This window comes from Homarus americanus, unplaced genomic scaffold, assembly GCF_018991925.1.
Source record: "Homarus americanus isolate GMGI-L3 unplaced genomic scaffold, GMGI_Hamer_2.0 scaffold4896, whole genome shotgun sequence".
Classification (NCBI taxonomy): domain Eukaryota; kingdom Metazoa; phylum Arthropoda; class Malacostraca; order Decapoda; family Nephropidae; genus Homarus; species Homarus americanus.
Window position 1 is genome coordinate 5571731 of NW_024749657.1, and position 27913 is coordinate 5599643.

Consider the following 27913-nt stretch of genomic DNA (forward strand, 5'->3'; position numbering starts at 1 on the left):
GAAGGAAGGGAAGGCAGGAGAAGGAGGGGTTGGGGGAAGGAGGACCAGGAGGGAGAATAAGAAGGAGATGGAGGAGGAGGAGGGGGAAGGAGAACCAGAAGGAGAAGAAGGAGTAGGAGAGGAGGAAGAAACGCCTGCCATGCCTCGCCTTCATGTAGGTCGACCGGGGCCAAGCGGTGGGAAAGGAACTGTTTAGAAGGGAAAGGGAGTTGTGATTTAGGTCGTTTGTCTTAACACTGACAATTTGGGCAGGAAAAGTATATAGCCCCCCCTCAGCCCCCTCATCCCAGTCCCCCCTCCATGACCCTTCTCACTCACCCCACAGTCCATCACGAGGGGCTAAGGTCGTGTCACTGTGAGAGAGTTTGGGAGGTCGCGAGGTCATGCATGTGTCACCCTCCTGTATTTACCTGTTGCCTCTTTTAATTAGGATTTTTCTTTCTTCTTATCTTACCTGATGATGAGTCTCGCTGGATTGTCCGAGGTGAATGTAAGTCTTCACGTGGGGAGGGGGGAGGGGGTAGTAGGAGGAAAGGGAGGAAGAGGGGTAATCTAACACCCTTCTCTAATTATAAATTCAAATGAGAAAATCGTGTTTGCCGGTCAATTAAACCTAACCTAACCTAACCTCTCCCTCTCTTACTCTTCAAGAAATTCGAGGAGAGACACTTACCTGGTGGCCAAGAGCGACTTTCACTAGGTAGGAAGGAAGGTGAAATAATACCGGGATATAAATTAAATATTGTACCACGCTGGGGAAAAAATATTGGGTATTTATTTTATTTATATAGAAGAAGACCAAGAAGGAGGAGGAGGAGGAGGAGGAGGAGGAGGAGAAGGAGAAGAAAACCAAGAAGAAGAAGACCAAGAAGAAGAAGAAGAAGATGAAGAAGAAGAAGACCAAGATGAAGAAGGAGGAGGAGCAGAAGAAGAAGACCAAGAAGGAGAAGAAGAAGAAGAAGAAGAAGAAGAAGAAGAAGAAGAAGAAGAAGAAGACCAAGAAGAAGAACAAGAACAAGAAGATGAAGAAGGAGACGATTATTTGGAAGTGAAAACGAATTGTTGATAAATATAAAGCGAACTGTAAGGTGATCAGGTTTATAGGTGAAGGATGGCTTAATTGTATAGATAGACAGGTAAATAGGTAGATAGGTAGATGTATAGATAGATAGATAGATAGGTAAATAGATACAAATAGATAGACAGGTAAATAGATAGATAGATAGACAGGTAAGTTGAAAGTGTTAGACAGACAGACAGTTTTGATACAGGTGAGACAGGTGACGTTGTATTAAAGTTATCTATGTAAGGATGAACGGTGAGGAGCCAGCGGTAGTGAAGGAATATATGAGGAAAGTGTCCCAGTAAAGTGTGTGTGTGTGTGTGTGTGTGTGTGTGTGTGTGTGTGTGTGTGTGTGTGTGTGTGTGTGTGTGTGTGTGTGTGTGTGTGTGTGTGTGTGTGTAGTATTTATTGATGTAATACACATAATTTAACTAATTTCTCACCCATATATTAAAGAAACCAATTTAATCAACAACTAATCCTGGTCATAAACCAATAAACCATTTGAAAAACAGCCTGAGATGTTTTAACAAGTAGGTGTGGAAAAGATAGTTGTAGTTGTGGTTGTTATTGTGAAAGTTTGGGTGGTTCAGCTGCCCAGTAACCCCCCCCACTACACTCCACCATCATCTCCACCTGCCCACTACACTGTTTTCTCCACATTCACCCACCCACCCCTCTCCACCTACATCTTGATCTCAAAAGTAAACAAAGTGAACTCTCTCTAATCTGCTGAGAGGAAATATAGATTTAATTCATTATCGTAGCGTTAACTAAATGTTCCTATGATATTTGTTCATTTGAGGAAGTAACTAAAATTGGTGATCCTGTACATTGAAACACTCTATATGGTTGGTTGACTGGGTGGGGTGAGTGGGTAGGTTGGGTGAGTGAGTGGTAGATTGGTGGATGAGATAATAGTTGGACTCAGTGGTGGATAGATGACTGGATGAGGTGAGTGAGTGGTAGACTGGTGGATGAGATAATATTTGGACTAAGTGGTGGATAGATGACTGGATGAGGTGAGTGAGTGGTTAAGTGACTAACTGACGGAGAAATTGACAGTACTCACCAACAGCTAACGACAACAACTTAATGAGGCAGAGGAGACCAATGTAACACCCCCCCCCCCCTGTACTCTACACTTAAAAGTCCATATTTACACTGTACTCAGGTGCTGTCCAGGTAACACAGCTTGACTATCAACACTTAACAGTATCTAGCATCTACTTGTGAGGTCTATGATAGGGATATACTAATAGTACTACTTGTCATATTATGCCTGAAACACTAAATTAGATAAAACTCTTCGGGTACTTACATGCCAAATACTGTCAAGTGTTCAACATTTTTGACCCCGACTGTACAATAGTTTATCTTCCCAGGTCACAAGGTTGGGAATTCAGTGTCTTGTTGTCTCTGTCTTTCTTCTCTCTATCTCTCTTTCTCTTTATTTTTCCTCTTGGTTTCAACTGCCTTTCTCTCTTCTCTCTCTTATACTCACTCCCTTTATTACTTTCACTGCCTTTCTCTTTCTTTCTCTCTCCCTTTTTCTCCTTTCTCTCTGTCTTTATTTTTCTTCTTTTACTCTCTATGAAAGTGCCAACGGTATATCTATTTCAACAAACAAACTAAAGGTTCATTTGTAGACACGAGACAACTTTGATCAGGACTCATTAACCCTTTGAGTCCTAAAGGGATAAATCATAGTCATCAAAGGGTTAAATCATCATCATCAAAGGGTTAAATCATCGTCAAAGGATTAAACTCAAAACAAGTATGGCTGCGTCAGTTCATCCCAGCTTAGTGCGACCAATTGACTCGTTCACAGAATTTTATATAATTAAATACCCTGTCGAGGAGTGTTTACTTTTACTGTTGCTGCAGGTGTATAATTAATTTGGTTACGTGGAGGTATTGACTTTGTGTGTGTGTGTGTGTGTGTGTGTGTGTGTGTGTGTGTGTGTGTGTGTGTGTGTGTGTGTGTGTGTGTGTGTGTGTGTGTGTGTGTGTGTGTGGTGTGTGTGTGTGTGTGTGTGTGTGTGTGTGTGTGTGTTTAGTTTGAATATATTCTTTGGTTAATGTTAAGTTTAATTTAAAGTTGGTTTAAGACATAATCTCTTTAAGGACGATGGTTTAAGTTATAATCCACTAAAACCCGTAAAATTAAACCATAATCCTGGAGGTTTAAACCATCGTCCTCAAAAGGCTTATCTACAGATTTAAACAAGACTGATCTACACCGTGTGTGTGTGTCTCTCCACGACCTGGTCAGTGTTTCACCCCGGAAGGTTGTCTCAGGTGATGGGACATAAGTCTCTTCACCCACAACATGTATCTCGAGAAAATAACTTATACCTGTATATACTGTACCACTATGTATATACTCTACCACCCTGTATATACTCTACCACCCTGTATATACTCTACCACCCTGTATATACTCTACACCTGTATATACACCTGGCTCTCTCAGCGACCCTTGTGTTTGTATATTAAGAAGAACTCATTAATGTTTGTGTGCTGTAGCTTCCATTAGTGCCCTTATTTACCTAGTGGCTATACTCCAGCTTAGGGTAGGTTAAGTGTCCATGCTGAGGGAAGGAGGGCAGTGACATGGGAAGGAGGGCAGTGACATGGGAAGGAGGGCAGTGGCATGGGATTGAGGGCAGTGACATGGGATTGAGGGCAGAGATTGTTAGTCATTTCTAGGGCTATTTTCACTTCCATAACTAGTTAGGAATGGAATTTTGTAAGCTGATGGTGACTAATGGTGAGATAACGAAGATGCATTGATACCGCCATACACCAGTTCCTGATTCACTAGACCGGGTGTAGTGAAGATGTAAATGGCCACGAGAGAGACCATAACCACGTCTTCTGGTCATGTCGGCCTGGAGGACTTGTTGACTGGGCAGGTTTAGGTGAGGATAGTACAGTAACTGGCCGTCATCTCTGAGGTGGGGAGGCATCCGTGAAATTGGTCTCTCTTGGTTTGTCCATCCGTAAGAGGAGGAGGAGGTAGGAGGAGGAAGGGGAAGAGGAAAGGTGAGGTGGATGATAGGGGAGGAGGTAGGTCAGGGAGGTGAGGGTGTGTATGTGGAACGTAAGACAGATGATTAGTGGGAGGAGGATGTCAGTCAAGTGATAATGGTTCTCTAGGTTCAATTATATGCTGTCCTGATGTGTGGGGTAGTGAGAGAAAGGGGGGGAGGGGAGGTGATGTGTGGGGTAGTGAGAGAAAGGGGGAGGGGGAGGTGGTGGTGGGGGTAGTGAGAGAAAGGAGGGAAGGGAAGGGGTAAGGATGGTCTTGTCAATAAAAAATCCTTATACCATAAAGTGTCTCTTGTGGCTTCACCTTCATGGCCATCTGCTGCCCTTTACCTTAGTCTTCCCTACCTACACAACGAGACCTTTACCTCATCTCTCACTCACCGCCGACCACACAAGGGGGAGAGATAAACAGGTTTGCTCTTAACGTCGTCAGGGAGTAAGGTAAATATAACCCGGGACAGGGCGGGTAATTTTCTGGTTGCTGTGGCGGTCGTGCGGATACGCCATTGTGGAGAATTATGACTCGCGCTGACCACTAGAGGGCGGTCAGGTGCTGTCAGTGTGGGTGTATGTCAGGTGCTGTCAGTGTGGGTGTGTCAGGTACTGCGGTGGGTGTTTCGGTCAGTGTGGGTGTATGTTAGTTGGTGTCAGTGTGGGTGTGTCAGGTGCTGTTAGTGTGGGTGTATGTCAGGTGCTGTCAGTGTGGGTGTGTCAGGTACTGTCAGTGTGGGTGTATGTCAGTTGGTGTCAGTGTGGGTGTATGTAAGACTGTCAGACTATCAACCATACCGAGACAATAGGAGTCATTTTCCATATTTTATAAAGGTAAAATTTACTTTATAGACTTATAATTTTTCCTTTTAATATCTCTACAGAAAATTTATATTAGGTTAGGTTAGATTACAAAGTCTGTTGGTCTGAATTCACATAAGTTGAAGCCTCGATTCATGTTCTCCGAAGCTGTCTCACTACGAGCTGCGGAAATTCTTGTACTGTACTTTCACTGTCGGGGTCACCTGAAGATTAGGTACCTCAGCTAGTTTCACTTTATGATTAAATACCCTTACGCTACCTGGGGTTAGATTAGGTTAGGTTAGTATATGTTAGATTAGGTTAAGTTAGGTTAGGTTACCGTATATTAGGTTAGATTAGCGTTAGGGTGTCTAATCATCAGGTGAAATAAACTGGGAGGGTGGAGAGGACTGCTGGTACAAGTAATAAATCAGTTTAAATTACAATTCCTTTAAAAAATATCAAAACATAACATAACATAACAACCACCCGTTTAAAATAATATTATCAACACCTCTAACAATTAACCAGAAAAACACACAAGGCTTCATAATTAACTAAACAAACACCTGAGCTTCATAATTAACTAAACAAACACCTGAGCTTCATAATTAACTAAACAAACACCTGAGCTTCATCAATAATTTTTTCTCCCCGTCAGGATTTAAGATCAAGGGACCAGGAGACACAATGAATATGTCGCTTTATATTTTATCTATACATATATTATTGAGAGAGGAGAGAGGGGGTGAGGTGTAAAGGTGAAGGTGCGTGGTTAGGTGAGGTTGTACTCTGTCACGGCGAAGATACACGCAGCGGGAAACCTGTGAATATGTTCTGCCTGTCTGTTACGTCTGTGGGAGGGGAGGTGGGGTGTGTGGAGGGGTGTGTGGGTGTGTGGAGGTGTGGAGGGTGTGTGGGTGTGGAGGTGGGAGGGTGTGTGGAGGGGGTGTGTGGGAGGGGAGGTGGGGTGTGTGGAGGGGTGTGTGGGTGTGTGGAGGTGTGGAGGGGTGTCTGGGTGTGTGGAGGGGATGTGTGGGAGGTGTGTGGGGTGGGAGGTGGGAGGGGAGAGGGGAGGGGTGTCTGGGTGTGGGGAGGGGTGTGGAGGTGGGAGGTGGGGTGTGTGGGTGTGTGGAGAGGTGTGGAGGGGTGTGCGGAGGGGTGTCAGGGTGTGTGGAGGGGTGTGTTAGTAGTAGGAGGGTGGAGTTAGGGGTTTGTTTGTGGGGTGTGTTGGTGTGTGTGTTTTAGTGTATTACTGTATATATTAGTGTGTGTGTATAAGTAAAGGTAAGGCAGTCAGGAATTTTTATACACACATGTACTCTTATGGACGAAATTCCCTAGACACTTGTGGTAAAATTCTGGCATTATTTACTTAACGTCCCGTGTGTGTGTGTGTGTGATGTTACTGTAGTTTGGGAATTTGTTATTGGTTTACTTAAATTGTCCTTAAGATTAGAGTGATTGTCTTTGTTTATTTTACTAAGGAATTATAGTGATGGCTCTGTCTACTGTTTATATACATTAACGTCTAAACATTTTTCTATACATGGAAGGTTAGATGAAAGATATTAAACATTTCGTCACTGGATGGTTGGAAGGATTGGATGATTGGAAGGAATGGATGGTTTGATCACGTCCATTATTTTCAACAACATTCTACAACTTTCATGTTTTTATTTACAAATCATGATGATGAAGAAGATGATGGCGGCAGTGTTGATGTTATCTCAACCAGCTGGCCAGTACAGATAGTTGGTTATGTCTCTTAACAACAGTGTGTGTTGGGTTTGGTCTGGTTGTTTGTTTGACGCATGGCCATCTGACCTATTAGGCCTCGTTAATATGCCCCAGGGGTAATAGGTCCCGGTACTATTAGGCCCCAATGCTAATAGGCCCCAGTTCTATTAGGTCCCAGTCTTATTAATAGGACACAGTTCCCTTTCTGTTTCTAGTTCTCTCTTTATCTATTAGCCCTCTCTCTCTCTCTATTTGCTCCTCTCCTCCCCCTCTCTCACATCCTAACCTAATCCTACCAACCACTAATAACCTCTTATCTCGGCGTGGTGCTTAACATACATAACAGACGCGACTTACTCCCCCTCCCACCCATTATAAACAAAGGGATTAGATTCGTCAGTCTGATATAAACCCTCTCTTGGGCAATGGAACCAAAGTAGTGTAGTGTTCGATCTTCCTCCTCCTTCTTCCTCCTTCCTTCCTTCTGCTGCTCCTCCTTCTTCTTCTGCTCCCCCTCTTCCTCCTCTTGCTGGTTCTTCCTTTATCGTGCTTTTGTTCATTCTTCCCCTTCTTCTGTTTCTCCTTCTCGTCCTCCTCTTCTTTCTTATTCTTCCTCCTCCTTCTTCTCTTCCTTCTCCTCCTCCTCGAGTCTCTTTACAATTTTGGACGCCATCTTGAGTCCAGTGTTCCCAAACCAGTCCTCGAGCTTGGGGTCACTGCTAGCACGACTAACTGACTTCACCGTGAGGGTTATTGAGGTGAGGGAGTGTTACTTGTATTAACCTCTTGTCCATTGGCATTGTCTTAGTAGAGGGTGGAGTGGAGGAGGGGGGTGTGTTTGTGGGGTTTTGTGTGTGTGTGTGTGTGTGTGTGTGTGTGTGTGTGTGTGTGGTGACCACCCGCCCTCCCAGGAACCTCTGTCGGGTGAGTGAACGCTGAGTACTGCACACCTTCAGTCTTCATCCTAACCTAACCTGGTAAGTTATAAGCCGGCAGCCACAGGTGATAACTCCACCACTACCACCAATCACTAAAACTCTCACCTACCTGTTGGATTCCTCAGGTTTCTCCCCGAGGTCTTCTACACCACGCTAATGTGTAGACCAGGAGATAGGTGGCTGGTGGTCTGGATGGGCGGCTGAGGGTCTGGATGGGCGGCTGTTGGTCTGGATGGGCGAACCTTACCCTGCATCACTTATTCACTCCCACACTCACTCATTCAGGCACTCTCTTATTCACACACACACACACACACACACACACACACACACACACACACACACACACACACACACACACACACACACACACACACACACACACACACACACACTCACACACACTCACTATAATGGTTCATTGTATGTTAATATCGAGCGTTCCTGGGTCTACCTGGTGTATGTATGTGGTGTGGCAGCTCCTGTGTGACTGTGTATGTATGTATGTATGTATGTATGGTTGTGGTGGTTGTATGGTAGTTAATGATGATGGTGGTGATAGTGATGGTAGTGAGGATGGTGATGGTGCTACCTGTTTACTTGCCTACTGATTGTCTCCTTCCCAGATGCCCGGCACGTACACCACCTGTTGCTGCTCTCACTAGTAACACAATGACCATATGAGGAGAGAGAGAGAGAGAGAGAGAGAGAGAGAGAGAGAGAGAGAGAGAGAGAGAGAGAGAGAGAGAGAGGTCATCATATACGTGACCTTTGACCTCCCCCCCCCAAACGAGGAGAATAATTACTCATTATAGTTATGACCAAACACTAACGTCGCCTGTACACTGCTCTCCACTAAGCCACAGGTGTGTGTATGTGTCTGGTTAGTGGTTAATTAGTAAGGTATCAGGTATGTGTGTCTGGTTAGTGGTTAATTATGTAAGGTATCAGGTATGTGTGTCTGGTTAATTATGTAAGGTATCAGGTGTGTGTCTGGTTAATAATCAGTCAAGGAAGTAAGGTAACAGGTATCTGGTTAGTAAGTCGCTTTAACCTTATCGCGGAGGTCAAGCATTTTCTATATCACTCAAGCTTGCTATCATAAGTGGTCTTGTGTGTTTACGTAACCCTCCCCTCCCCCCCCTCCCCCTCCCCAAATAGTATCTGACCGCCAGGCGACCCTAATGACCAGGTGTCTCCAGGTGTAAGTCAAAGCTCAACATGCTCATTAACTGACTTACACCTGGATGGGGTAATGTCGTTGGAATTAACCTGTGTTTTGGTTTGGTCACAGGCCCCTACGATCACCAGTCAGTTGTGTTAAATAAACAAACCCCACGTGGTGTCACCCTCTGATAGATACATAGATAGATAGATAGATAGATAGATAAGAGAGAGAGAGAGAGAGAGAGAGTACAGGATGACCCCCAAGGCTTAGTACAACTCCTCCTTCTCGTGTCAGGGATTACAAGGTAGGGAGGGAGGATAGGGTGACGCCAATTAGCCACCCAGCCCCTCCCACTGCCCCTCCTCATTCCTTCCCCCCTCTCTCTCTCCTCCCATCTTCATCCCTTTTTTCCGTCCTTCCATCTTCCAGCTTCCTTCTCCCTCCTTCTCTTACTCGTGAAGGAGAGGACTTAGGGAGAGGACATCATTCTCCTTCTCTCCTTTCTCTCTCTCCCTTCCCCCTTCCCTCCCTCTCTAGTCGTGACGGAGAAGACGAAGAGAAGGGTCACCACGGTCCCTCCCCACTACACGGTCACACGCTTTGTTAATTTGTGAAGTAGAGAGTTGGTGAGGTGAGGTGAGGTGAGGCGAGGCGAGGCGAGGCGAGGCGAGGCGAGGTGAGGTGAGGTGAGGTGAGGCGAGGCGAGGTGAGGTGAGGACACAATGATAAAGGCAGTTAGTTTAGGTTAAGTTAGGTTAAAGTACATTATGTTACGTTAGATTAGGTTAAGCTTGGTTAGGTTAGGTAAGACCACATACTGAACCTGTAACGTAATCTCATCACCTGGGCGACCCTACACCTGTCCTCGGTGCTGACCCTCACACTACCTGGAGCACACAGTCATCTACCGGCCTGTTACCTGATGTAGGAGAGGTGTTCTGTCATGTTAGGGAGGGACACAACTATCTGGGGAGGGAGGGAGGTGTGGTGGTGGGGGTGGTAGGGTGGGGTAGTGGGGTGGGGTGGTAGGGTGGGGGTGAGGGTGGTAATGGGGTGGGGGTGTGGTAGTGTGGTAGCGTGGTGGTGGGGGGTCAGGGTGGTAGGGAGGTGATGGTAGTAGTGGTAAGGGGTAATGGGGGGTGACCTGTCCTACACTAGGCGTTGGTGATAAGATTAGACCAGGTATTTGGTGTGGTGGTGGGGGAGGGAGGAGATGGTTAACCCCGGCGAATAAAGGCGTCACTTGTTCTCTCTCTCTCTCTCTCTCTCTCTCTCTCTCTCTCTCTCTCTCTCTCTCTCTCTCTCTCTCTCTCTCTCCTCTTCTCTCTACCTACCACCTTTCCTCACTACCACCTACTCTTCCTCTCCTTTTCTCTATCTCCTACCCTTACCTAACACCCACCCTCCCTCCCCTTCTCCCTGTCTCTTCCTTTCTCTCTCCTCCTACCACTCACTCCTCCTCTATCTGAACCATTATACCACCCATTCTCTACCTCACCCTACCCCTCCCTGCTTCCTACCTCCCTCCCTACCTCCTACCCTCCCTCCTCTGTCCTACATCCCCTACTGCCTCCTCTCCCTCCCTCCCTCCTACCTCCCTCCCTACTTCCCTACCTACCTCCTACCCTCCCTCCCTCACTCCTCCTCTACATTCTGGTCACGTCACACAGCCAAACATGCCTTAACTGCACCGCTATCTGAGGTGACTCGTATAAAACTCATAAGGGGTCTGCTGTCACCACTTAGCCCACCCCACCCCACCCACCCCACCCCACACCCCACCCCATCCCACTTTTCCTTCTTCCGTATCCTTCCCCCTCCACCCTTTTCAGTGTCCTAGTTAAGCAAAATTCTATCATTAATTTTCAAGATTTTCCAAGATATATATGCAAGATTTTATACATTATATTGCAAGTCTTTTCTACAGCTATATGGCCTACACAAGACAACATTGCAAGCGTTGCCTCTATATTGCAAGACTATAGTGACATTACCTTCATATATAGATATCAAAAATAAATTGTGTTTTATCCACTGATGTAAGGCAGAGAATCATTGAGGGAAAGGGTGTGAGGTTGACCCAAGATGACTTATACCATAGTACTGACTTATAATCAAGGTACCGCCCCATAATTATCACCAGACTAGAGAGGGGTGAGGGTAGAGGGGTCGATCCAGTGGACATCATGAGTTTGTTTGAGTGTCTCTTGTATTCTCTTGGGCAGATGTTTCACTTGAGCTTCACCAAACGCTTCCTTCATCACTGTAAATAAAAAACTCCTTAATGCGAGAAAATCATCTTCAGCCACTCAGTAAAGGCAGACGAATCTTGATATTGACAAACACGGTAACTATATATATATAAAATTCAAGTTTATCTATATACCAGCTATGTGTTGCTTGATAAAAAATAAAGAAACATAAAATTAATCTACCACGTGTGTGTGTGTGTGTGTGTGTGTGTGTGTGTGTGTGTGTGTGTGTGTGTGTGTGTGTGTGTGTGTGTAAAAGCTCTACGTACATTACTCACCAAGTGTCTATATAATCTTGGCTACACCCCACATCCATTGGTTAGGGTTAGGTTAGTTTTTTTTTCTTGATTACTCTATCTTGTTATGAGGCGATAACTACCACCACTACCACCACTACCACCAATCACCATCAATCTCGTCCCTCTCACTATCACCATCACTACAAACTTCCTCTTTTCTTTATCCTCTCTCCCTCTTTCATTATCTTCTTTCTCTATGGTTTTTTCTCTTTCTCCCTTTCTCCTCTTCCTTTTCCCTTCTCTTACTTTCTCCTTCTCTCTTCCTTCTCTGTCCCCAAGTGGTACAACTACTGTAGTCCTGCCTAAAAACCACTCCCCCTTGTCAGTCCCTTCCCCTTGTCAGCTCCTCCCCCTTGTCAGTCCCTTCCCCTTGTTAGCTCCTCCTCCTTGTCAGCTCCTCCCCCATGTTAGCTCCTCCTCCTCCTTGTCAGCCCCTCCCCCTTGTCAGCCCCTCCCCCTTGTCAGCTCCTCCCCTTTCTCCCACACCACATCCCTCCTCCACCTACCAAACCCCTCCTTTCCCCAGCACCACACCCCTCCCCAGCACCCCCCACACCCCCCTACCACACCCTTCCCTCCTTATCTGGCGAAACTCCCCCAAAAAACAAGTCCCAATCCTGTTTTATTATTCAGGGGTCAGGATTCCCAGTGTGTGTGTGTGTGTGTGTGTGTGTGTGTGTGTGTGTGTGTACCTGCACTGTCTATGTACGTAAGAGCTGAAGATAATTAGTATTTCTGACGCAGGGAAGTACAGTAGAATACCCTTCCAGGTAGTGTCTAGGAGTCATGCTGATTGGCTGGCCGAAAGAATGATATGATGACGCAACAGTGTCGTCATACCCTTCCGTTTTCTGTGATTTACTATCCATTTACTAAATTACACCGGGAACTATTCCATGGCGGTTTCGGGGACTATTCTATCGTTTATAAGGAAATAGTATCCGGTTTGTGGTAGTATCTGGATAGTTTCATGGTAAATATGTGACAGAAACTAGATGACTTCATGGATACGTCATCGTACGTCACTCACCGAAGTAGCCAATCACGATGAACTTGGAGACACTATTTTACGTGATGTCGGAAGCTACTTGAGGCCCTGCTCACCCCCCGACACACACACACACACACACACACACACACACACACACACTAAAAATAACTCGAATATGTAACTAATTTGACTTGTGATATATTAATGACACTTAGTAATTATTCGACACGATAATCCGGTACAGTTTCATGTTATTTACAGCTTGAGTTACCTGTAGTTATGACTAATTAATTGCATTGACGATCTGTCTTAACAAGATACGTTCTGCCTATCTCTGTGTCTGTTTCTTCCTCTCTACCTGTGTCTGTCTCTCTGTCTACCTGTCTGTCTGTCTCTCTGTCTGGGCTGGTAATAGTCTGGCCTTCACATCAACAAAGACTGGATTAGCTGTACTACTTTTAATTTATTTATTTTATTTTTCTGGCGCACGATGTTTCAGCTAGATTTTTTACGGCTTCTGACGCAGTGTGTGTGTGTGTGTGTGTGTGTGTGTGTGTTTTATTCATAGCCAAGGTCATGGTATACTACACTAATTTGGTGGTTGTGGTGGTGGTGGAATTAGCAGAGGTGTGGAAAGGTGCTGACTGGAGTGAGCTAAATTAGGTGTGGTGAGAGAGAGAGAGAGAGAGAGAGAGAGAGGTGTGTTAATCAATTAGTCTGCTATGAATAAAAGGTTGATCATCACCACCTGCCTTGTGTTATAGGTAGCGATCTATCTACCTATCTGTCTGTCTGTCTTTCTGTCTATCTATCTATCTATTTATCTATCTATCTGTCTATCTATCTATCTGTCTACTGAGGTTGCTGTGGTGGTGAGAGGTAGTACTGGGTGACAAAGGGACGTACACTTGTAAGGCTGCTTGCTGGTGTGTGCATCACTACCATGTCATCACAGCCTCACTAATAAGACTAGAGAATAGTTTTAGTGGAGGGTGGATCGCTTGTTTCAGTACCGGCCCCCCCCCTTACCCCCCTTCCACTACTACCAGTATTACCAGACCCCCCCAATCACCACTACTACCAGCCCCTCTCAGTACTACTACTACTACTACTACTACTAATAATAATAATAATAATAATAATAATAGGTACTGGTCAATTTGGACAGGTCAGGTACCTTTAATTCCCGAGGTCGAAATAGTTAATCGTGTGTGTGTGTGTGTGTGTGTGTGTGTGTGTGTGTGTGTGTGTGTGTGTGTGTACAGTCAGTCAGTCGAAATAGTGCACGTGACCTGATGTGACCTGGCGTGACGTGACGGCGGCGTGGTTTTGACCTTGGCACTAGTAAGAGACGTACAGTATAGCCACCACCCCAGCGCCCCTCATCCCCACCCCCTCAGCCCCCTTCACGCCCAACGCACCTCGCCCATGTCATTCCGCTCGCGACTCTCCGACGATACACACACAAACAGTCCCCATCTCTCTCACACACTCTCTGCCGCTAACTACTTACATGTGTTCTTGGTATATACTCTCTACCGTTCACCCCCAGGGCACTGTTGGTCATCAGCGTACCCTCAACCCTATTCGCAGATTCCCTGATATATAGTTAGTGTATAAATACGACTTTTATACGTCCCTACCGAAAAAAATAATATCACGCTATATGCACTGCGATCCTGCCACTGCGACTGTACTATCCGACCCTAACCAGTACACACACCTCTACCTGATCCACACCAATCCACACACCAATCCACACACCACAAGTTGGATCCTAAACCCCCCCCCCCAAAACGCCTTCCATAAAACGTAACATATCGACCCAGTGCCTCAGTCTGTGCTGGTGTAGAAGAGGAAGACGTGATTATAAGAGGTGCCAGCCATCAACAGGTTAATTAGTCTACAGGTAAATTAAATAGATACCCCCGGCACCCGGAATCAGCCGCCAACAGGTACCCGGATTGCCAACAAATATCCGGACTCTGCCAACAGTACCCGGACTCAGCCAACAGTACCCAGGCTCAGCCAACAAGTACCCGGACTCTGCCAACAGTACCCGGACTCTGCCAACAGTACCCGGACTCAGCCAACAGTACCCGGACTCCGCCAACAGGTACCCGGACTCAGCTAACAAGTACCCGTACTCTGCCAACAGTACCCGGACTCACCCAACAGTACCTGGGACAACATCATTACCGTCATGTTTCATCACCTAGTGTCTCGCGTGAAGAGTGCCGCCAGGTTGGATTTCATGGTTGTGGAAGATGTAAGTATTGGCGGGAGAGACGTGTTCATTGTCTCCCTCCTTCCCTCCCTACTTGCCTCCCTCCCTCCCTCCCGACTCGCCCCCTTGCCTCCTCCCTCCCGACTCGCCCCTTGCCTCCCTCCGGCTCGCCCCCTTGCCTCCCCTCCCCGACTCGCCCCTTGCCTCCCTCCCGACCTCCCCTCCCCTCGCCCCTTGCCTCCCTCCCGACTCGCCCCTTGCCTCCCTCCCGACTCGCCTTTGCCTCCCTCGACTCGCCCCTTCCCTCCCTCCCGACTCGCCCCTTGCCTCCTCCCCCGACTCGCCCCCTGCCTCCCTTACTCTTGACGTAAACACCTTGCTGCCAAGAGATTTAATTAAAATTATTATTATTTAATCAGGTTTAGAAAATAGAATGGAATTTTTTACTGTTACATTCATAATAATAATAATCAAGTGTGGCAGGTGTGTTGGAGTGTAATATACAAGCGAGTGTTTTAAAGTGTATACATCATCCTGTTAGTGAGGCTTAGTAAACAACCTGGACAATTCTGAACTCTTACGAATGACCAGTTCAACCTTGTATCCCGGGTGTTGAAGGTTTTGTGTGTGTGTGTGTGGAGGGAAGGATTCAGACCGTGACACTAATCCACACCGCGTCCTTCAGAGGTGTCCTTCAGCACTTATTGGCACACACACACACACACACACACACACACACACACACACACTCACATATACACACACACAGGTAGGGAGGATAAGGTGTGTGTGTGTGTGACGTGGTGTTCGGAAGGGGTAAGCTGAAGCCGTATAGAAAGCCTCTGTTTTTTTTTTTTTTTCCTTGTCGTTAGTAAGACTGATAGGTATGTATGTATGTATGTATGTATGTATGGTAGTAGAAGTAGTAGTATATTTCAAGGTAAATAAGTATCACTATCAGTACACATAATTTAACAAGTGTCACTATTCACACATGCTATAAGCTAACAGGTGTATAATTAGCCCACAGGTGTAATAAGTCAACAGGTGTCATTAATCGCATGCTCTAAGTTAACAGGTGTAGTTAACAGGTGTCACTAATCACATGTAACGAGCCGACAGGTGTAATTAACCCCCAGTTTTCACTAACAATAACTATTTTTACTTCAGATTATCAACAGTAGCCCAACTCTCAAAGTGACCAGACATCGAGTTCTAAGGAGTTGGAAGTGAGTAATCCCACTCATCCCTCTCACATGGTAGTGTTATAATCCCACTCATCCCTCTCACCTAGTAGTGTTATAATCCCACTCATCCTTCTCACCTGGTAGTGTTATAATCCCACTCATCCCTCTCACATGGTAGTGTTATAATCCCACTCATCCCTCTCACATGGTAGTGTTATAATCCCACTCATCCCTCTCACATGGTAGTGTTATAATCCCACTCATCCCTCTCACCTGGTAGTGTTATAATCCCACTCATCCCTCTCACCTGGCAGTGTTATAATCCCACTCATCCCTCTCACCTGGTAGTGTTATAATCCCTTTCACCTGGTAGTGTTATATAATCCCACTCATCCCTCTCACATGGTAGTGTTATAACCCACTCATCCCTCTCACATGGTAGTGTTATAATCCCACTCATCCCTCTCACCTGGTAGTGTTATAATCCCACTCATCCCTCTCACCTGGCAGTGTTATAATCCCACTCATCCCTCTCACCTGGTAGTGTTATAATCCCTTTCACCTGGTAGTGTTATAATCCCACTCATCCCTCTCACCTGGTAGTGTTATAATCCCACTCATCCCTCTCACCTGGTAGTGTTATAATCCCACTCATCCTTCTCACCTGGTAGTGTTATAATCCCACTCATCCCTCTCACCTGGTAGTGTTATAATCCCACTCATCCCTCTCACCTGGCAGTGTTATAATCCCACTCATCCCTCTCACCTGGTAGTGTTGTTATAATGACTATAATACAACTACTACTACTTGTCTACTAATACTACTACTATTAAAACAGTAATGCCAATAACAATAATGATACTACTACTACTACTAGAAATAACAATAATAATAATAATAATAATGATAATAATAATAATAATAATAATAATAATAATAATAACAATAACAATGTGTTGACCATAGGTTGTGTTGTGTTAGGGACGGATGGTATTAGAATGTGGTGTAAACAGTGGTATGTGTGTCGCTCCCGTTCACAGAGATGTCGCCCCTCGCGTCAGATACCTAAGGAAGAAGATGGAGATGAAATCATTCCCAGAAGATGAGCAATACAAACGTTTTAAATGAGGACCTCCTGACGATTCTCCTCTCCTCGTTGCTTCCCTCATCGTTATCGCCATCATCATCATTATCGTGTCTCTGTGTGTCTTATCATCATCAAACATCATTCATTCATTTACACGATACCTGTCATTACTATAAATTACATTTTTCACTTCCTGCTTCTCGTTGCTCCATAACAGCTCACCTCATCCTCACAACTCATTCTCACTCCTCAACTTACTGTAAACAAACCCTCACTTCGTCTTAACACTCATCAGCCAGCTAGTGTAGTTAGTGTTCATGTTCACAACGTCGTAAGTGAACGTGAGGTGAAATATGCGACCCCGAACGACCTCGCTGACCAGAATAGATAGGTTCCCACCCAGTTGTCCTAATGCAAGGCTTTATACACACCAACAATGGCTTCTTATCGTCTATAGTTTTTTGAATCACTTATAGTTTTCACATTTCTTTTTACACGAGAAAGAATCATGTGATCTTGGTATATATATATATTTTGTGACTCATATTGTGGTTCCTTGATTCCTCTGTATCTTTTAGCTCAATATTAATATGTTTAGGGTTTATATTATGAAAGATAAAGAGTAATAATTGTAGTGTTTCAGATGAGGACTACACCTGGACTAATGAGCCAGATCTGGTGGTGTTTAGCAAGAGCCAGCGTTTTAACTGGTCCTGTTTTAGATGTTATTTTCGTCAGCGTTTTAGCTGTATAGAAAAATATGGAATCACACGAAGATTAGACATCCCCAGCTTATATCACATGAAGATTAACCACCCTAACGCTTCTTGGATTGGGGTTAATTAGCATTATTCATCCTCAGGTGAAATAAACTGAGGTGTCTAATCTTCATGTGAGACGGAAAATGATGGACAAACACTCCAACACTCCCCAGTACATATAGCCTGAGGTCTGTCTAGTCTCAGAGTACTGGTGGTACAGTGGGCAGTAAGTACACAGCAGTTGTCAATGAGTGTCTGTGATGGAATGGTCAGTTTTGTATCAAGCCTCAAGGCTCCCATTACACACTTCAAGGGTAATGGTACAATGTTTATTAGACCTACAGCGACTCTTTAAGGTTCATTTGACTGTATCTGATGTTAAAACTATACCCACCTGGTTGAGTTTAGCTAAATTAAAAAAAAAAGTTAAATAACTACAGTGAGACTACATTAACTGGTTAAGGTTTATTTGAGGAATTTGTTATGGTATTTAAAGTAATCCCAAGGAAACGTATCTAGTTCAGATAGAATCTTATTGTATTTTGACAACTACCGAGACACCAGAAGTCGCAGTGTTCATTTTGAAATTCATCGGACCCATTCGTGAAGATACTCGCTTAATTGTGTGTACATCCTCACCGACTATGCTGTTGTACTGTACTATGTTGTAAAATAAACGGTTTTCGGAATCATTAGTTAATTCCATTTGTGTATATGTATGTAACAATATGTATTTACCATCCTATTGTAAATGACTTGGAATTACTGTGAATTATTTTTTAATTTAAGAAACCATTTTTTACAATTAATGATAATGCTTTTCATTCTTCCTCCTTGGCCATGTTGGGTCCAGGTTGCGTCTATGTTCCCGTAATGAGACGATCACAAGTCACAACGACAGACCGTTACCTACCTCCGCTACTATCGTCACCCCCACACTTGTAATACAGGTGCACGTCAGTTACTAATTTATCATCATTGCCGCCAGAATACACATGTAATTTTTGCCATGTATACAGTGCAGGTATACAATTATTAAGTCGATTTTCATTAGCTCGTATATATCTCACCACCGGTAGAATGTCTTCATCTAAAGTTAGGTACAGTACTAACTTTAGGGAGGTGTTAGTTAACCTCTTTGACGCCACTGTGTTGAATTTCACTGCAAAGTCTTTAAGTTTTCAGTAACAGTTGCTTCAATGCACACTCGCATCGAATTCTTGGACAATTATGTGCTAGTATTATTTTGCCCTACACCTGAACAACACCTAAACAAAATCCTAAACCATTTATTTAAGTCACCGCTCTTGTGTTTGTTTTCTATGCTGATGGTGTTCAATGTAAAGTCACCTCGAAGGGGAAACTCCAGAAAAGAAAATACTAGGTTGCTATTTATTAGATAACCAGCGACTGGATACACAAAACTATTTAAGACGTTCTATCTCCCAGAGTTGGTTATAACTTGAGCTATGACTCGATACTCCAAACAAAATTGGTCACACAACATTTGTTTATGGAGTTAATAACAGCATATGTGTTCGACCGTGCATTACGCATGGAAAGAAGGTACAAAGACCTGTTGGATCCTTTGTATGTCATTGATAAACATTTGATTCGTTACTATCGATTTCCTCGCCAATAAATTATACGGTAATGCAAGGAGATAAGACTGCATATACAACGCAGAACAAAGTGTGGAAGTTTTCAAGGTATAATTGGAGATACTACAGGATTGACCCAAGCCGGTGTAAGGAGGATCATTAACCTAGTATAAATTTTCGCCTGACCATCAACATCACGATATATTTTTAAGGGACGAGCACTACCGGCGTATATTCAAATAAGTAGAGTAATGGTATCTGAAGTGTCTATATAAGTATTGGATGAATAATGATAGTTATAATACTGAAATAATAATAATAATTTTACCAGAACATTATACCACAGTTCACAAGTCCTATCTACAGCTCAACACCCGAAAAACGCGGCACCTCACTGTACTCTATATTACCCTGTTTGCTTTTTGTCAGATTACTGTAATAAGCGGCCAGTCTATTATCTATTACATATCTAAACCTGTGCCAGTGTTGGTCAAATCTGGTCTTAAAAGAGCTTACACTTGTTGCTGTCATAACATTCACAGGTAGAACATGACAAGATTTCACAAATTTTACTCTAAAGAAGTTAGCAGTTAGCTGTGACAGCTTTCTACACTGATAGCTTCTTTAATTTGAGGCTGGGAAACGCGGGGCCTGTTCGTAATTTGTTTAATGTCTTACATTGTGGGAAGGCGGTAGCCATTTAGCGACGACTCATTTTGGCTTGACCGACCAATCACAGCGATTTGAGAAGATTAGGTTAGGTCCTTTCCTCAGCTGTGTCATGGGTGAGGTGGGGGGGGGGCTTAACTCGAAAACGGGCGGTTAGCACCAGAAACGAAGGTCAGATTCGTTCGAACCGAAAGAACTAAGAAAAACGTATTTTTTATGGAAAAATCGAAACCTGGCTACTATCATAAATTTACCTCGATTTTTATGGATGTGTATGTAAGTGTGTTGCTTCAGAACCATTGGTATTTTACCGGGAAACGCGGCAATTTTTTGTAGCTTAAATACTGTAGATCACATGAAGATTAGTCCCACCTGCTATTGTGCCCCAAGATAACCATCCTTATGCTAACCTAACGTAATTGTAATATAACCAAGCCTATTATAATCTAATCTAACTTAACCTAACCAAACCAACCCCACTCCTAGGTAGCATTTGGGTGTTTAATCATCAGGTGAAATAAACTGGAGGGCAATTTTTTTAGGTAATCCCAACTTTTTGTTTTCCATAATTTATCTCCATAGCATCTCACAGTTTACACAGTTGATGGCCCTAAATATCAACATTTCTCATATATTTCTTAAGCACTCTAACACAATATGTGGATTTGATCATTGATGTGAATTTCTGCCCATAGAATGAGTTTCTGACAGTAGTAATTATCATAACATCACATCATTACAACTGCCATGAGCTTTACCTTTAGCAAGTTTTACAGCAGTAGCGATTACAATGTTGAGGAATGCTCGAGTAAAGATACATATAGATGCAGCAAATTATTGTATTAAAGATGTGTGTGTGTGGTGGGGGTATGGAATCATTAGTAGTCTGTTTTGCTGTGTATTTCACCGCCTAACGGGATAAAACTTAATTCCATTTTTGCCTGTTGTACACTTATGTGTTTTGCTGCATAACAAAATAGCCTTCCTGAATAAGACCCTCTACTTAATGAAGGTGATTTGCGTTCGTGGTAAAATAATTATCTTAGAACTGAGATGACTGCATAGGCTGGTGCTTCTTTCTTCTCGTTGGACACAGTAAAGGTCATCTTGGTGTGTTTCAACGAATTTATGGGTTGTGAGTCACCGGGTCATCTGTTGCTGGCATGTTAGAATTATTGTCACTTGTTTATTGCTGTTGCCGTGTTCGTAAAACCCATTAAGACTGTGGTCTATTAGAACTGGGGCCCATTAGTCTCTCTCTCTCTCTCTCTCTCTCTCTCTCTCTCTCTCTCTCTCTCTCTCTCCTGCCAGCCATTGTTCCCGTGTGGTTCTCCCCCTCTCCTCTCCCTCCACCTGAGTCAGCAGGAACCTCGCCGGCCGCGCTGACTAGATTAAGGGGAGCAACGTCAGCAGTCAGCGGAGTGGGCGTCAGCACTCCCCAGGCCAGGTTGCCCCCCCCTCCTCACCACACACACACACACACACTGGTATTTGAGGAAGTATTTTTTGTTAGAATTTGTGAGAAAGTGGATTTTTTGAGAATTTTCCAAGTATCCAGTTTCTGAGTATCAGTTTTTGTAAGGAAGGTTAGTTTTTGAGGAGGATATTATCAAGCCTTAAACTTCTTATAGGAAAATTGGATCTATCGTTTGAGTATACTGTTTATTGAGGGTGGTTCTTCTCACTTACTGTACCCCCCTCGCTTCTCACCACTACCTCCTTATTCCTCACCACCGCCTCATCACTTCTCACCACCACTTCCTCACCACCACTGCCTCACTCACCACCACCACTGCCTCACCACCTACCACTACCTCCTTATTCCTCACCACCGCCTCATCACTTCTCACCACCACTTCCTCACCACCACTGCCTCACTCACCACCACCACTGCCTCACTCACCACCACCACTGCCTCACCCCTCACCACCTTCATACCTCCACTATATCAGGAAAACATATCTTATTTTAAGTCGATTAAGTACATTTTTTCTAGTTGACATCACTGCACAGTCTCCGGGTAAGTCCACTGCGGTGACTCTCTTATCATCGCGTGAGGAGAATACTTGACGTTTCATAAAATTGTGTTTACCTTGCCATTGTTGGAAGGTTTTCATACATATTTATGCACAAGGTGACAATTTTAAGCATGCACGGTGTTGGGGGGGGGGGCTGCTGGTTGTTATGCTGAGTAAGACTGTGCTGAGTAAGGTTATGCTGAGATGTTGGTGTTGTTTAATGAGGCGTTGAGAGTGTGTGGGGACGTCCTTGCCGCCACGAGCCATTGTAATTGAAGGTAAGAGGGTCATGACACTCAAGGAAGATATTTATGCATCACAGGATCTGGAAATCTCGATGGTATACCAGTGTTGAATATTCCTCGTAACTAAGAGACGATTTAGCGCATTTATCTGGCTCGTTTAAACTAACACACTAGAATAACGTCCATAATAGCATCATTTCATCAGGACTCGACTAGATAATCTTCACTTGGGGTAATGGTTAAAACTAATTGGGAACCATTGTCATAAGGTGAAATAAGCTGAGGGTGCTAGAATTCATATGATTTTAAGTTTCTTCGGTTTGAGGGAGGGGAGGGAGGGGGGTGTTATCTATTGGGTGAAAGGGCCAGTTAAAAATCTAGCAATCGAAGGGTTTGGCGAGGGAATAGTGTGGCTGGCTGGCTGGAAGGTGTGGGACAGGAGTGAGGTTTGGGGGGATGAGCTCTGGACCTTATAGCATTCAGACATATTCTTTGGTGGGCTCTTAAATATGCACAGGGCGGGAATCGATGGAAAGACTGACCCCCTATTGGAGAGGATTATGGTGAGAGAGAGGTCGTGGTTCTCAATGATTGTTGGTGTGTCTGTAAGTTACCGATCCATTCCCTGAGGTCCAATAGTCTAGTCATCTCGAGAAAACAGAGACTCGGTGTAATGTTGCTTCTGTGTGGTTTTGGATGTTATCTCAAGGCTTCAGAATATGTCCGCTTGCTTGTTATGTGAAGAATATCAGTGTCAGGTACTTGATGAGTGTGTATATGTGGTAGTATACAGGTGGAGTTGACACGTGTAGCTGTCATAAACATTTGCTGTGTAAGATAATGTCGGGTAGGAAAGTTTTGCGCTGCTAACAGGGAGGACAGCGTCAGTGGGTCACAGCCTGCATGGTGTACTTGGCAGGTGTTTTAATGTTTATATGTCGGTCTGACGGTCGCTCACTCATTGCTCTGTCACCGTCGGCGGGTACTGGGTAAGCCAATGTATAGGTCTCTTAAATATACCTGAACCTGCACCAGCTTTTCACGTTCCCTCTCCCTCCCTTCAACCTCTCACCTGGCCTTCAGCCTCTCACCTGCCCTTCATTTTCTCTCTCCTCCCTCCCCCCCCCCTCCAGCCTCTCTTCTGCCCTCCACGTTCCCTCACCATATGTCCAGGGTGTCCTCAATACCGCCTCTCTCACCTCCTGCTTTATGATCCATGAGATCCTGGACCCTTTCAAGCAGTCTCTCTCTCTCTCTCCAGTATTGATAGATATCCATTTAAAAAGTTCACATTTCCTTCACTCTGCAGACAACATGTGCCTCGCTTCTGATCACTGTATTAACACTTCTGCTTTAGTCATCAAGAAAATGTTTTAAAAGTGATAGAAACTAAAGCGTATTTCCCAGTATCTACCCCGAGAACTGGTGACAGTTACTGGGGTGAGGCAGGCAGACAGAGAGACAGGTACTACTGAGGACTGGGGAGGGAGGGGTAGGTACAGTAGGAGGTGAGGGTAGGCTGGTACTGGGAGGTGAGGGCAGGGTACAGTACTGGGGAGGTGAGGGTAGGCAGTGCACTGGGAGGTGAGGGTGAGGTAGTACTGGGAGGTGAGGAGGTGCAGTACTGGGAGGTGAGGGTAGGTACAGTACTGGGAGGTGAGGGCAGGTACAGTACTGGGAGGTGAGGGTAGGTACAGTACTGGGAGGTGAGGGTAGGTACAGTACTGGGAGGTGAGGGCAGGTACAGTACTGGGAGGTGAGGGCAGGTACAGAACAGGGATCTCTCAGAATCAAGCCAGGAAGAAGTATATTATCTAGGATCATACGCCTGTACAGTACACAGCCTCATTTGATCTCACACTACCATTCATATGACCTGTGACGCTTACTATCATTATTTTTGCTTGAGTTTAATTACCCCAGTGCCCCGCCTTTCCTGACTTGACTGTTGGATGTTTATCGTGCGTGAAGGATGTATTTTGAAATTGAAGAGATAAATAGATAGATATTATGGAGAATTCGTCTACAAATTTAATGTGTTGGGTGTTGTCCTTCGTGATCGACCCCTACACCTGGTGCTTCTGCTTACCTCAGCGTGTTACTGTTTAGGGCATCCAGTAGAGAGGATCTGGGCACTAGTGAGACGTTTTTAATACAGCGAGAGAAGGGAACTCGTGAGAGGATTTATGAAGCGATGGAGAGCGAAGACGAACACAGAAAATCTCAGTGAAAAATGTTGGAGGAGGAGGAGTAAGCAGTTTTTTTTCCTATCTCCTTCCCTTCTTTTCAAACTCTCACTCTCTTTATCTCCTCTCTCCCATTTTTCACCTTGTTTGTTTTTATAGTTACGGTATATACCCTTTCAATATCTGAACCCCTCTCGCCACCCCTTATATTTTTTTTCGTGGCGTGAGAGGGGATGTCTGTCTGTAGGTTCCCCCGCCCTCCCTCCTCCTCGCCACCTACCTCACCCCTCCCCCCCCCACACACCTAGGGTCAACAGAACTAAGAATGGAGAACTGGCTCAAGAGTGAATCCCTTCCTTATCCTGCGTTACGTCTTCTCTCTCAAGTTTATCACTGGTGTCCTCATTCTTCGTTCGTATATCTTGCCTGATAAAATTGTGAATGCTAAAACTATTTTGTACCGTGAGGTCTTAAGTGAACGTGCATAATTCTTCAGCTTGGTAGATATTTGGTTTTGTCTATAAATTTCACCACCGTTGGCGCCTCCAGTTATCAATAATATTTTTGAGCGTCACTTCCTTGTGATGACGAGGCTGGGCCGAGTGCTGCCTCCCCTCACTAACACGGTCATCAACATCACCAACAACCTCACCCTCACTGCTGACGCTGCACCGCCTGCTCGCTCCAGCCAAGTCTTCATTATCGCAACTTTGCATTATTCACGTTTTCCTGCAGGTTTATAGATAGTGAAAATCAACACATGTAACACCTCTAGATATTTTGTTATTCAGAATATATCAGGAGATGTTGTGAACTGTTTTTCTTAATGTTTGTGGTGATTCATCAAGGTTCATCGATTTCTCCATTAACATTTTTATCTGGCACATGGGAAAGTGAAAATATATGGAAACGGTTCAGAAACGAAAGGAAGGAATCGGTCTATATAGTCTTGACTTTGGTCTCCGCGCCAATGCTGAGTAGTGCAACAATTTGGTCCAGTCAGCAGTTCTTCTCACACTGCCAGACGCAGGAGCCAGCCTTAATCAATAATATATGTGCTTTATTTGGTGTCTCCTGAAGATGGTAAACTATGCTATAAATTTTCAATATAAATCAATTAAAATTCTGTATGACACTCGAGCAGCAAAAGTAAGCGAGAGAGGAACAGGTTGAGTGTTGCAGGACGTTTCCTGGTAGCGGCGCGGCAACTCCATAGTGGTAGGGCAGGGGTCCCCTCGACCGCCCTGTTCAGATTCATTTTGTTCCCTCTGACGTGTGATATACCATCCCTCCAGTTATTGACGTTCACATCATCTGTCGTGATAATGTGAATGTTGAAACTAACCGCTGCACCTGTCTTTTCATACCGTCAGTACAGTATACAGTATATTATATCGGTGAACTAGAAATACGAATAAAAAGTTAAGAGCTGAACCAAGTTACATGTACACCTAAGATAAGAAAAACTAAAGGGAAAAACTGACTTGCTAAATAGCATTATAATGATCACGCGGAAGCTTAAACGAAACGAAAGAGGTAAGATTATATTGATATTTACTGAATAAACCAAACCTCATGTAAGTGTTAGAATGTCAGTGTATTATTATTAGTGATAGTAGTACTTTTTATCATAACTATTACTGTATAATTAATTTTATAGACTCATCCTTTACAGGTAGATGTACCTCGTTCACTAGATGTACCGGTAACCCAAGTATTTAACTGAAGCCAATCAAGTGTACTGGTGTTAATAATAAGTTAACTAATTTTACTTCCCTTTTTCAGTATAATCGTCATACTGTATATGGATTCAGCATGTGTATAGACATTGCAGGTACATATATATTCATACACCGTGCAGGTACACAAAAATATACCGAGACAGTGCAGGTATACAGTAATGGTAAACAGGTGTCTATACAATAATGGTTCTCAATTACACAAGTTCTGGCCGCTACACTGACACAGCCGTGACTACAATACCCACTACCCCTCCCCCCCACCCAATAAAGTACCCTTATTAATTGTATTTTCCAGAACATTTAGTCGAGACCGTTTCTGTATCCATGTATTTTATGTATACTCATGTATATGTGTTCACCTGCGTTACCTCCCGAAAAACATCAGTATACGATACCCCCTAATTGAGTACCTGTGTCCTGGAGGTTACAGCACAGTTAATAGTGGTGTATGTCAGGTGTGTCTGTAAGGTAATCATAATGCAAAGCTAATTAGTTGTTTGTGTGTTATGTCATTGGATTTATTTGTCGGGTAATGATACGTTGTCTTAATTTCTCCCCGGCCCCCCCACTTGACACCCTTACACTTGACACCCTAACACTTGACACCCCAACACTTGACACCCTAACAAAACTATCAAGGACAATGGAGAGATCCTACACATTCCACTGGTCTCCTTCCCTCGGCATGGCCATCTCTAGTGGGTGGCCATCTCTAGTGGGTGGCCATCTCTAGTGGGTGGCCATCTCTAGTGGGTGGCCATCTCTAGTGGGTGGTCAGCTCTAGTGGGTGGTCAGCTCTAGTGGGTGGTCAGCTCTAGTGGGTGGCCATTAGATAAATAAGGTTAGATTAATCTCATCATAAACTAATAGTGTTACATAATTTGAAATCTCAGTACAGTTCTCTCATCAAATTGGATTGCAAATTTTCCAGCAGACAATAATATAGGATGTCCCAGAATAATGTCCCTCCCTCCCTCCCTCCCTCCCTCCCTCCCTCCTTGCCTGCTCCCTGCCTCCCTTCCTCGCTGCTCCCTGAGACACTGTGGGTTGGAGGGATGGAGGGAGGAGGCAGGGAAACACTTGGGGTAAAAAAAAAAGGGTTTTGTTTGAATTTCATATAAAGGTGCTACTTTACATGCTGATAGAAGATTTGGGTCCCGTGTCTCAAGAATTAGGATGGCTTGTGGCCTCTCTCTCTCTCTCTCTCTCTCTCTCTCTCTCTCTCTCTCTCTCTCTCTCTCTCTCTCTCTCTCTCTCTCTCCTAACATTTCTGTAACCCTATCATGCTGAACAACTGTCTTGTTTAATTATAGTATTGTGGATTCCTTATTCATTCTTCTCTTTATCCAGTATTCTTTAATCCCTGCAATTATCTCGGTATTCACAGTTATTTCTTTTGGCGGCTTTGTAATGCCATGAGATGAGAGGACACCACAGGTTGGATAGGTTTCCTCCACACATGCATCAATGTCACTTCCTCTCAGACTGACCCTCACCATACCTCCCTACTCTGGATAACACATCGCTTGTACAGTATAAAGAACAAACTTCATACTGGGTTGTCTTTGTATCAGTGCGGGCATTAATACATGCTTTGATATTATTATTTATTATTTACATGTGCAGTACATACACATACTGTTTTTATGGGTGTACTGTATGTAGCAGCATGGCCTAAATTTTCTTAATGTTATTGTTACAGGTTGGCGGATGTCCTAGTTGAGTGCTGGAGAGAGTGTGTGCTATGCAAGCCTGCAGTGGAAGGAGTTGTAACTGCAGTGCCAGGTGTAAGATAACACCTGTTGGAGGGTTTAGGGGTGGTACTGGAGGTTGTAAAACTAGAATTCTTAACTTTAAAACACCAGGAAGATATAATAGTAAGAGGTGCTGTG

At 44.2% G+C, this 27913-nt stretch overlaps 1 long non-coding RNA gene across 1 annotated transcript; it reads left to right on the forward strand.

Moving 5' to 3' along the window:
- The first annotated feature begins 13715 nt into the window (after nucleotides 1-13715).
- LOC121853543 lies at nucleotides 13716-18348 on the forward strand. The gene is made up of 3 exons (XR_006086332.1): nucleotides 13716-14566; nucleotides 15695-15753; nucleotides 16753-18348. It is a non-coding gene; the product is annotated as an uncharacterized LOC121853543 (long non-coding RNA).
- The last annotated feature ends 9565 nt before the right edge of the window (nucleotides 18349-27913 follow it).